Source organism: Bos indicus, chromosome 3 (assembly GCF_029378745.1).
Source record: "Bos indicus isolate NIAB-ARS_2022 breed Sahiwal x Tharparkar chromosome 3, NIAB-ARS_B.indTharparkar_mat_pri_1.0, whole genome shotgun sequence".
Taxonomy (NCBI): Eukaryota; Metazoa; Chordata; class Mammalia; order Artiodactyla; family Bovidae; genus Bos; species Bos indicus.
In genome coordinates, this window is record NC_091762.1 from 118134084 (window position 1) to 118144958 (window position 10875).

The window sequence follows — 10875 nt, forward strand, 5'->3', positions numbered from 1 at the left end:
GCTCAGTGGTTGCGTTGTAGAAGCTTAGCTGCTCCACAGCATGTGGGATCTTGGTTCCCCAGTCAGGGATGGAACCCGAGTCCCCTGCATTGCAAGGAGGATGCTTAACTGCTGGACCACCAGGGGAGTCCCGGGCTAGCTCCACTTTCCCGGAGGAGTCTGGCAATCCAGATTGAGCTGTCACCTGCGTGTCCCCCCGCACTGCAGTTTCTGGCGTGGTGACGTCTGGGCTGACCTCCGCACTTCTGCAGTCAGCTCGCGGCTGTGAATCTAAGGAAGGAGCAGAACGCTTTTGCTTTGCTTACCCTATTGTTGCTGTTCAGCCACTCAGTCGTGTCCGATTCTTTGTGACCCCGCAGACTGCAGCCCTCCAGGCTTCCCTGTCCTTCACTATCTCCCAGAGCTTCCTCAAACTCGTGTCCACTGAGTCAGTGAGGCCATCCAACCATCTCATCTTCTGTTGCCCCATTCCCCTCCTGCCTTCAATTCTTCCCAGCATCTGGGTCTTTTCCAATGAGTCGGCTCTTCCCATCACGTGGCCAAAGTATTGGAGCTTCAGCATCAGTCCTTCCAATGAATATTCATGGTTGATTTCCTTTAGGATCGCTGGTTTGATCTCCTTGCAGTCCAAGGGGCTCTCAAGAGTCTTCTCCAACACCACAGTTCCAGTCAGCTTTGGTGCTGAGCAAGGACGGGGTCCTTAGGATCCTTACGGGAGCAGGGTACTGGGGAAGGGGACAGTGGATTCCTAGGAACCAACCCCATCAGACTGCCTTTAGATTCCACCACTCTGAAAAAACATTGTGAAAGATGGACACTTCTGGAAAGTTGAGAAGCTTGTCTTGTTCTTCATGACTGTCCTGATTCTCATAGGTCAGATCATGCTAAGTAAAAAGAAAAAAAGGCAAAATCATGCTAAGTAAAAAGAAAAAAAGGCAAGCAGTTTGTCAACACATACACCACTTAAAGAAATTCCCCGAAAATAGGGAGACATGGAAGAGTGCAGAAAACTCATGAATTCACCTCCAATCTTCCTCCTCCCATTCTTATATAATACTGAGAGCCAATTGCTAAGACTCAAACAAATGGACATGTTGAAGATATCAGTCAGTAGGAGACAACTTTGGGGGAAATCTTGAAATAAAGCGTATTCAGATGTGTTTGAATTATGCGTCGGTGAAGACATTCAGAGTTTCCATGACTGCAGCAGCAGTGATTCTGTTTGTTTTTAAGGGCAACACACATGTTTCAAAGATTTTGTTTTGTTTTGTTTGTTTCTCCTACAAAGCCAGGCTTTTCAAGACAAACATGGCTTATCCGTGAGAGACACGGGATTAAAAATATCTATAAATAAAATGCAAATTCACAAACATTTTTTGAAGATATGTTCTTTTTGATTTCATGATTGTTCCCATTGCAATGAAAAGAACACTTGAGATTATGGTATTTATGGTGAGCTTAAAAATCCTAAGCACCCCTCGTTATTGAGGAAACTGAAGCTATGGGGCAAGCTCCAGTATTTGAATATCAAAAGCTTTCTGGTTTGACTCTTGGGTCTGCAGCTAACTAGCTGTAGCCTTTAGGGAAGTCATTTTCTTCTGTAAAAGGCTTCAAAGGGATCTCTGTCTCCTGAGTTACTGCACTCTGAAATCCAAGCGTGCAACTTATTTCTTTCAACTGTGGCTGCACTGCATCCAGGATCTTAACAATATTCTAAACTCTCTCAAACCAGAAAGGGAAGAAGAAGGAGGAAAATAAAAGATCGCCCTTCTGTCTGAGTCCAACATGGCCAGTGACCAGTAACAACTAGGTGTGGCACTGAAGGATACAGACCGACTGTCGGGCTTCAGATGTGAGCGTCTGGCAGAAATACTCTGTAGATGAGCGCGCCTTTTTCCATCATGGGCCCACACTATCTGCTTGTCTCTCTATGATGGTAGCGGGTGTGGATGATCGTGTGTTATTTCATTCTTATGACATGCTGTTTCATGGTAAAATGATCGTATCTCTATCATCCTTTTAGTTAATTAGCAGGAGTATCTCCAGAAAGAGAAGCTTCCTTTCAGCTCTACTGTGGAAGTCTGTACAGGAAAAGTAGGATAAACACTTGATGCTTTCTCTCTCTCTCTCTTTTTTTTTTTAGTTTGCAAAGTAATGCCTTGATCTATTGGCATCCTGCAAAGGTGAGCAATGAGTGATTTTATTTTTAAATTTTTCTTTCTTTTTTTTTTTTGGAGCAGAGATAGGTTTACTACAGGGCCAAACAAGGAGAATAGGTAGTATCTGCTCAGAAAATCCCAGCTCCCAATAAGTGTTTTTAAAAGTGTCTTTGTAAACTCAGAGATTCAAATACTCTTGGTGGATTCCAATCATTGCAGCTTTCCTTTGTTGATTCTCTAACTGTCTCATCTTTGGACAGGGAGGACCTCTCCTGACTGCTGTGGACCCCACCCCAGTGGTCTAGGGTGGGGCTTCCTTGGTGGCTCAGATGGTAAAGAATATGCCTGTAGTTCAGGAGACCCAAGTTCAAACCCTGGGTCGGGAAGATCCCCTGGAGAAGGGAATGGCTACCCACTCCAGTATTCTTGCCTAGAGAATTCCACGGACAGAGGAGCCTGGTGGGCTACAGTCCATGGGGTCGAAAAGAGTCAGACACGACTGAGCAACTAACACTTTCACTTTCTTTCCAGTGGTTGGTGCTTCCTTCCTTCTGGCTATGAGAAGGCGTTTCAGGTTCATCCTATACATTTCCTGGCTCCAGACCCAGAATCAGCCACTTCTCTGAGTAACCCTGCTTTCATTTAGTGGGAAATGGTACGGAGCATTGCAGTATTCAGGGCTCCTGGGCGGTCTTTGTGTCTAGGGATTTTCAGCAAACAGAGCTAGTAATTTTTTTTTTTTTAAGAGTCATACACGACTGAGCAACAATAAAAAGATAAAATGAATCACGTGCTTGTTATTTTCAGTTTAAATTCAAGACAAATTTGTTATTGTTGTTCAGTTGCTCAGCCACATCTGACTCTTTGTGACCCCATGGATTGAGGCACACCAGCCTTCCCTGTCCTTCACTATCTCCCAGAACTTGCTCAAATTCAGGTCCACTGAGTTGGTGATGCCATCCAACCACCTCATCCTCTGTTGTCCCTTTTCCCTCCTGCCTTCAATCTTTCCCAGCATCAAGGTCTTTTCCAATGAGTTGGCTCTTTGCATCAGGTGGCCAAAGTATTAGAGCTTCAGCTTCAGCATCAGTCCTTCCAATGAGTATTCAGGGTTGATTTTCCTTAGGATTGACTGGTTTGATCCAAGTGTCCAACCAAGGGCTCTCAGATTGATCTTAGATTTCTCTTTGCAAACATCATGTTCAGGACATTTGCATTGATACTCACAAAAGAGATTGTTTTACAATTTGCTTTTTTCATGTATTCTTTATCAGATTTGGGAATTAATGCTACAGTGCTGCTGCTGCTGCTGTTAAGCCGCTTCAGTCGTGTCCAACTCTGTGCGACTTCATAGACGGCAGCCCACCAGGCTCCCCCGTCCCTGGGATTCTCCAGGCAAGAACACTGGAGTGGGCTGCCATTTCCTTCTCCAATACTGCACTAGCTTAATGTAAAGACTTTGGGAGTTTTCTTCTCTTTTGCGGATCTAGAATAGCTTATTTAGCAGTGGGATTTTCTAGTCTTTAAATATTTGATAGAAGTTTTCTGAGAAACCATCTTTTTGTAGTGTTTTTGAGGGAAACGCTGTTTCTATTTCTTCTATCATAACTGGCTTGGTTAAGCTTCTGGCTCTATCAGGGTCATTGCTGGTATATATATTTTTTTTCCAGAAAATGTCATCTGGGTTTTCAAATATATTTGGATGGAATTGAAATTTTTTGCTCTGTGTCTCTCATTTTTTATTAATTCAAATTGCTAGTGAGTTGTCTATTTTGTTGAATTTTCAGGTATATTCATTAGTTCACTGCTTCCCCCACCCCAGCTTGTTAATTTTTGCCTTTATCATCATTAATTTCTGTCTTCTGCCTTTTTTGGATTATTTTATCCTTCTTTTTCTCTTTCTAAGTTTTTTAATTGGGTCTTCATTTACTCTTTTTTAATTAATTAATTTATTTTAATTGGAGGCTAATTACTTTACAATATTGTAGTGGTTTTTGCCATACGTTCACATGAATCAGCCATGGGTGTACATGTGTTCCCTATCCTGAACCCCCCCTCCCACCTCCCTCCCCATCCCATCCCTCAGGGTCATCTCAGTGCACCATTTACTCATATAAATATATACACACGCCCTATATATATTTAATACTATGAATTTTTTTGTTGAAAATTGTTTTAGCTATATACCATAAATTCACACATGTCAAGTTTTCATTATTATTCTCCAGAAAACCTACAATGTGGTCGGTGTTTTCTATTAGATCCAGTTCAGTTCAGTTCAGTTGCTCAGTCATGTCCGACTCTGGGACCCCATGAATCGCAGCAGCCAGGCTTCCCTGTCCATCACCAACTCCTGGAGTTCACTCAAACTCATGTGCATCGAGTCAGTGATGCCATCCAGCCATCTCATCCTCTGTCGTCCCCTTCTCCTCCTGCCCCCAATGCCTCCCAGCATCAGAGTCTTTTCCAATGAGTCATCTCTTCGCATGAGGTGGCCAAAGTACTGGAGTTTCAGCTTCAGCATCAGCCCTTCCAGTGAACACCCAGGACTGATCTCCTTTAGAATGGACTGGTTGGATCTCCTTGCAGTCCAAGGGACTCTCAAGAGTCTTCTCCAACACCACAGTTCAAAAGCATCAATTCTTTGGCTCTCAGCCTTCTTCACAGTCCAACTCTCACATCCATACATGACCACTGGAAAAACCATAGTCTTGACTAGACATACCTTTGTTGGCAGAGTAATGTCTCTGCTTTTCAATATGCTATCTAGGTTGGTCATAACCTTCCTTCCAAGGAGTAAGTGTCTTTTAATTTCATGGCTGCAGTCACCATCAGCAGTGACTTTGGAGCCCCAAAAAATAAAGTCTGACACTGTTTCCACTGTTTCCCCATCTACTTCCCATGAAGTGATGGGACCAGATGCCATGATCTTCGTTTTCTGAATGTTGAGCTTTAAGCCAACTTTTTCACTCTCCACTTTCACTTTCATCAAGAGGCTTTTGAGTTCCTCTTCACTTTCTCCCATAAGGGTGGTGTCATCTGCATATCTGAGGTTATTGATATTTCTCCCAGCAATCTTGATTCCAGCTTGTGCTTCTTCCAGCCCAGCGTTTCTCATGATGTACTCTGCATATAAGTTAAATAAGTAGGGTGACAATATACAGCCTTGACGAACTCCTTTTCCTATTTGGAACCAGTCTGTTGTTCCATGTCCAGTTCTAACTGTTGCTTCCTGACCTGCAAATAGGTTTCTCAAGAGGCAGGTCAGGTGGTCTGGTTATTCCCCTCTCTTGAAGAATTTTCCACAGTTTGTTGTGATCCACACAGTCAAAGGCTTTGGCAGAGTCCATAAAGCAGAAATAGATGCTTTTCTGGAACTCTCTTGCTTTTTCTATTAGATCCATAAGTTTTAAAATAGCATTTAAATTTTTTCTAGATGGAAGGGGCTTTTTATTTTTTGATTTTGTTATTAATTTATATTTTTACTGATACCGGTCAGAAAGTGCCCATTTTTATAATTTTATTCTTTGAAATGTATTGCACTTTTTGTTTGTAACATTCTATGTACACTTGAAAAAATGTATATTCTGCAATATTGGAGTTTAGGGTTCTATAAGTATAAAATCTACTTATTGTTTATTGATTATGTTGTTTAGGTCATCTACATCTGTACTTTTTTCTACTTGGCCTATCTTTGTTGAGACATGTGGATTAAATTCTTCTAGAAATGTATTTCTGTTTATCTCTTCTCATATCTAATTACGTTTGTATTTTAGTTGGTGTGTATGGGCATTCTTTGGAGATATTTCAGGTTTGGCTCCGACCATTGCACTAAAGCAAATATAACAACGGGCTTGCCAGGTGGTGCTAAAAGAACCCGCCCGCCAACGCGGGTTAGGTGTAAGACACGCCAGTTCACTCCCTGAGTCGGGAAGATCTGCTGGAGAGGGGAATGGCAACCCAGTCCAGTGTTCTTGCCCGGAGAATCCCATGGACTGAGGAGCCTGGCCGGCTACAGTTCCTAGGGTTGCACGGAGTCAGACACGACTGAAGCGACTTAGCACACAGCACAAATACAAGAATAAAGTGGATCATACACGTTTTTTGGTTGCTCAGTGTGTGTAAAATTATGATTGCAGCACAGTGTGCAATAGCTTTATGTCTCAAAAACGTACAGAGTGGCTCAGCCATAAAAGAATCCGCCTGCAGTGTGGGGGTTCTATCCCTGGGTCGGGAAGATCCCCCGGAGAAGGAAATGGCCACCCATTCCAGCATTCTTGTCTGGGGAATGCCATGAACAGAGGGCCTGGCGGGCCACAGTCCATGTGCTCGCCATGACACAGTTTGTGACTAAACATACACATATACCTTAATTAAAATATTTTATTGTTAAAAGTGCCAACCATCATTTGAGCCTTCAGCAAGTCATCGTAGCAACATCAAAAGTCACATGCCATCACAACAAATACAGTAACAATGAAAAGCTCGCCAGGAGTCCCCACGATGTGACACAGACACTCAGAACGAGCAAATGCTGAGGGAAAACGGCACCAGAGGCTTGGCTGCCACGAACTTTCATTTGCAAAAAACTCAGTGTCAGTGAGATGCAGTAAAAGTGAAGCATAACAAACGGAAGTGTGTGTTGGGGGCCAGCGTGAGGCACTCCGCCCGTGGCAAAGGTCATGAGGAAGGAGGCTCAACATATGCAAAGGCGGGATCGAGCCTCAGGAGTCCCCCTGGAACTCCTCGAGCATCTACCCCCATAACCAGAGCCTGCCTACTTTACTACTTTGTGCTCTCACCTACACCTCTGACTTTACAGGGGGCTGTCCCCCACCACCTCTTTCAGAAAAGGAGTTAACTTAGAGCCCCAGTTAATAATAATTCCTGGGCGTGATAAGCGTATTTTAACCTACAAACTCCTCTGAAGGTTCTCTAGCCTGCCTGACAGGCTTGTCCGGCCACATGTGATTGCTCACAGCCTCCCAACCGTGAGAGGCATGAGATGCTTTAAACCTTCTAAAAACAGGTTCCTTAGAAAAGTTAGAAAACTATTAGAATAAGTATAATGGGCTGATTAGAAATTGTATTGGTGAAGGGTTTTTCATTTGTTGAGCCAATGTTTGTTGCTAAGTCTCCATATCCCCTGCCCTTACACACATTAATGAATATATAGAAGAAATAAGTATTAACCTTTGATATTAATCACGTTAGACCTTAGGCTAAGTAAATTCTTTCCTTAACTAAAACCCACTATACCCTCACCCTATAGGAATGTAACTTTATTTGGGTGGCGTCTGTTTTAAGAATAATCACCCTTGGAGAAAAAAGTGTTCTGACCACTGTCACAAGGAGAGGGTTGTAAATTGTCAGCAGGCCCCCCTGGCCAGAAGATGATGTAACACCCCTAAGACCTCTGTATACATTTGTGTGAAGCACCTGACTTTAATAAAAGTCAGGACTGCTGTCCCCGCGTGACTTTTGTATAACATCTCAGTGTATAAAAACAGACTCTGGAAAATAAAGAATTGGGATCAGTTTCTCAAAAGACTGGTCTCCCCATGTCGCTCTCTCTCTCACTCTGGTTGAGTCTCCATCTGGAGCGCGGAACCCACCATGCTTACTAATTATGCCTGGGCTTCTAAGATCCGACCGGGGAGGCCTCAGTGTCTCCTTCGGGAGAACGGAAGGACGCCTGCGGCCTATGTAAGTGGTGCAAGCTTCTTGTCTTGAAGTTTTATTGGTCTCCCGCGTAAACCAAGCTACTCAGTCTCTTTTCTCCACTGAATTTTCCTACTGAGCTATCCTTATTCTATTACTGTTTATATCTTTAATTAATATCTAATTGAAGCTATTGTATCCTGACCCTCGCCGACGCCGTCCCCGCTTCGAATACCCTGGATCAGCCGGGGCTGGACCCCAGCAAGTGTGCCTGTATATCTTCACGGCAAGTTGTAGGCTTTCCATTTTTAAAAAACATTATGCACTTATTTGGCTGTGTCTGGTCTTAGTTTCGGCAGCCAAGTTCTGGCGCACGAGTTCTCCAGTTGTGACCTGCTGCTTCAGTTGCCCTGCAGCGGGTGGGACCTCAGCTCCCCGACCAGGGATCAAACCCCTGTTTCCTGCATTGTAAGGTGGATTCTCGATCACTGGACCACGAGGGAAGTCCGTTAGTTTTATAAATGGTGCTACTCTGTCTCTTTAGATTTGGGTTTGCCTGAATTCTATCTTGTCAGATGCCAAGATTGCAATCCTCTGTGCCTTTGGTACATCTTTGTCCTCATTTTTACTTTTTCTGAATTTCTTTGGTTTAAATGTGCCTCTTGTATACACAGTGTTGGGTTTTGCTGTATCTTTGCTCAAAATCTTCCCTTTTAAAGGACAAGTTAAGCCAGTTTACATTTATTTAATGTGGTTAATGTGTGCCCCCAGCCCCACCAGACTGTCTCTGTAGATTCCCTTTCCCCGTGCAATTTATTTTATTTGTTCTATTTCTATTTTTTGGCATGTATATTTTTGTACTGGGGGAATTTTATATACATTTTCAAGTTCTCCTTTAGACTAAGACCCTCATATAATGCCAATTATGCCATTCAGTATCTAGGCATGAGACAGAAACACACCAGTTATGTTATCAAGGAACACTTGATATCACTTCAGTTCAGTCGCTCAGTCGTGTCTGACTCTTTGCAGCCTCGTGGACTGCAGCACAACAGGCTTCCCAGTCCATCAACAACTCCCAGAGCTCACTCAAACTCATGTCCATTGAGTGTGTAATGCCATCCAATCATCTCATTCTCTGTCACCCTCTTCTCCTCACATCTTCAATCTTTCCCAGCATCAGGGTCTTTTCCAATGAGTCAGCTCTTCACATCAGGTGGCCAAAGTATTGGAGTTTCAGCTTCAACATCAGTCCTTTGAATGAATATTCGGGACTGATCTCCTTTAGGATGGACTGGTTGGATCTCCTTGCAGTCCAATGGACTCTCAAGAATCTTCTCCAACACCACAGTTCAAAAGCATCAATTCTTCGGCACTCAGCTTTCTTCACAGTCCAACTCTCACATCCATACATGACCACTGGAAAAACCATAGCCTTGACTGGACGGACCTTTGTTGGCAAAGTAATGTCTCTGTTTTTTAATATGCTGTCTAGGTTGGTCGTAGCTTTTCTTCCAAGGAGCAAGCGTCTTTTAATTTCAAGGCTGCAGTCACCATCTGCAGTGATTTTGGAGCTCAAGAAAATAAAGTCTGTCCCTGAAACAAAGAATTCTGACTAGGAATAGAGGTTAACTGCTCAGGGAGCAAGAGGATGCTGCATAGAATACAGCAGGATTAGGGAGCAAACACTACCTGTGGTGCTGAGGCAGAGCAACGGATGAAGAAACAGTTGGAGAAAAAGGATGCCTTTCATTACGACCTTCTTGGAAAGCAGGTGGCACAGTCCCAATGGATATCATGTTCCCTAAAGAGCAAATTGTAAAATTAACCTGTGACAACCTGTCTGTAAAATAACAGTGGTAATGAGAAGAGAGAAGAAGATGGTCAGCACCTCTGAAAAGGCGCACACACAACCTGAAAACAGAAAATGTACAAAACTCCTAAAGCCCTCGGGGTTTCCAGGTGGTGCTAGTGCTAAAGACTGCCTGCCAAGGCAGGAGACACAATTTGATCCCTGGGTCTGGAAGATCCCCTGGAGGAGGGCATGGCAACCCACTCCAGTGTTCTTGCCTGGAGCATCCCATGGGTGGAGGAGCTGGCAGGCTGAAGTCCATGGGGTCACAGAGTTGGACACGACTGAAGTGGCTTAGCATGCACGCAGGCGCTAAAGCCTGCAGTGATGTAACTGGCCATGAATCTATATCTGTGACTTCCTTCTCCAATGACCCATTCAGTACTTCTGCAGCTGTGGCTAGAACCTCAGCGGGTGGGTTTCCTTAGCTAATGGAGCCACCTATATATACACTCATCCAGGAAATGTCTGAATCCTTGATCGTGTTGTCTTTTCTTTGGTGGCTGTAATTTTATGTTGACCTTCACTGTTGGGCCTGGAGGTGCTGAGAGGCACCCTGAAGGCCAGCCCGGGTTCTGGAAGGGGTGGCTCTACCAGTCGGAGAGGGATGCTGCTGGTGAGGGGCGTGAAGATGTCCCCAGCTGAGCTCGTCCTGTGCAGGGGAGTGTGAAGACCGGGGCTCAGACTGGGGTTTAGAGGCAGCCCCTCTGTTGCAGGCTCTGCCCCAGTCGTGTGCTCTGGCAGAACTTTACTAAAGCCATGCTGACACCAGGCTGGACCTCACTGAGCTCAGCTGCTGCTCCCTGCTGGTCTCTCTGAGAGCTGGAGCTCAGGTGGAGCGCCACGGTGAGGCGGTGGGGGCAAGTGCGGGCAAGTCAGATGAGCCCTGCCTCTCGGTTCAGTCCAGTTCAGTTCAGGGGCTCAGTTGTGTCTGATTCTTTGCGACCCCATGGACTGCAGCATGCCAGGCCTCCCTGTCCATCACCAACTCCCAGAGTTTACTCAAACTCATGTCCATTGAGTCAGTGATGCCATCCAACCATCTCATCCTGTCTTCCCCTTTCTCCTCCCACCTTCAATCTTTCCCAGCCTCAGGGTCTTTTCCAGTGAGTCAGCTCTTCGCATCAGGTGGCCAAAGGATTGGAGCTTCAGCTTCAGCATCAGTCCTTCCAATGAATATTCAGGACTGATTTCCTTTAGGAT